Raw genomic sequence first — 1,708 nt, 5'->3', positions numbered from 1 at the left:
TCAGGTCATTGTACAGAAAAATGATGGGACTTCTTTAAGGGATAACTCCTGTTAGTGTTAAAGAAGCAGCCCTTTGCTTTTAGAACTGAAGAAGCCTCTTGGATGAGAGGTCTCATTGTTTCTTTTATTTGTTCACTCTGTATAATGAGAGCAGGTCATTTCTTCTCAGGTAGGACTGTAAGAATCAGAACACTATGTTGCTCACCAAACTGGATGTAACAGAGCTTTTAACTGAGAATTCATTTGTTTGAATTATTTTTTTCTTGTATTTTGGAAACTTCTTCTCACATTTGACCCTAAATAAGGTGATCAGTGAACAGCAGCTGCCGGTAACATAGGTAAAACACTGATGAGACCTGGATCAATTGCTAACTAAACAAGGACTGCATAAATTTTCATAGAGTTAACTAAGGACCACATGGTCTCCTATGGAATTTGAAAGCAGGCCCCCTCTCACCCAAAGCCAGAATCAAATCCCTAAACCAAACTGACAGACCTGTGTCACCAAGACAGAAGCAGACTCCAGGTGGACAGGTGGAGCACTCTCAGCTCAGTTTTTATTCAATGAAAACTGCTTCAGCAGCAGTTTAATAATTTGTAATAGCTCCAATAATAATAATAACAACAACAAATTACATTATTTCTGCAAATATTGGTTTTGAAACATCCTTAAAAAAGACAGAAAAGTTTTGCTTTAATGTTCCCAGTGTAAGCATTCACACTTTGATGTAATAGCCTCAAGAAGTGTTTCAAATTCATGGATATCAAAGGATTGAACAGTGAATGTTTAAGTTTATTTATAAGACCTTAAGTTCAAAATGACATCAAATCACACAAGACAAAGGAAAGAAATTAAAAAACAACAACCAAACAAACCCCACACAGCTTAGTCAGTCTAAATCAAAAGTACAGGAGAAATGCAAGAGTCTGAAGATGATCTTCTGTGTTCGTTAGACAGGGCAACAGAGAGTCCACCGAGTCCAGAAGAGTTTCTACAGCACTACAAGTGCATCAGCACAAAAACCCACAGACGCAAGAACAGTTTCTTCCCAAAGGCTATAACCACCCTGAACTCACACATGCACCGATAACACATTTCCCTCTATCAACCACCACTGTGCAATACCATATTCTATGTGCAATAACCCAACTGTATATACATAACACTATTTATTACATATTTACTTTTTTTTTAACACCAGTTTGTATATTTGTACATTTTATTTAATTTCTCTCTGTTAATACTGTTCATATGTATATAGTGCTGCAGAACTGCCAATGAGGTTAGGGAGCAGCCTAGCACTGCAATTATACTATCTGGCTTTACTCTTAAGCCATAAATCAGGTTATATATGTTAAACATATTTAACATATAATATAAGTTGTAATCTGGCATTTCATTGGCCCATCAAGCGTCCAATATCTCTGCTTCCATGTCTTTAACCAAGCATCTCTGCTGTGGTGCTGTAAGTGTACAACGTGTAGTAAACTGGCTGATTAGGTAATCAATTTTTAACTCAGTGGTGAATCCTCGTCCCTCTATGCCACTTTCGTGCTCCCCAGGTCTCTGTGAAAATTTTTCAAACTACTTTCTAGATAAAGTTTTATCTCTTAGATCTACGCTTCCTTTGGTGGCTGACAGTATGTCTAATCCTGACTGTTCTGCTGCCTTACATCAATTTGAATTAATCTCACTTCCCACTCTGAA

The sequence above is a fragment of the Pundamilia nyererei genome, unplaced genomic scaffold (assembly GCF_000239375.1).
Source record: "Pundamilia nyererei isolate P.nyererei 1_Seehausen unplaced genomic scaffold, PunNye1.0 scaffold00122, whole genome shotgun sequence".
In the NCBI taxonomy this organism is placed as follows: Eukaryota; Metazoa; Chordata; class Actinopteri; order Cichliformes; family Cichlidae; genus Pundamilia; species Pundamilia nyererei.
The sequence above is the reverse complement of the archived record's forward strand: the minus strand, read 5'-3'. Positions refer to the sequence as shown.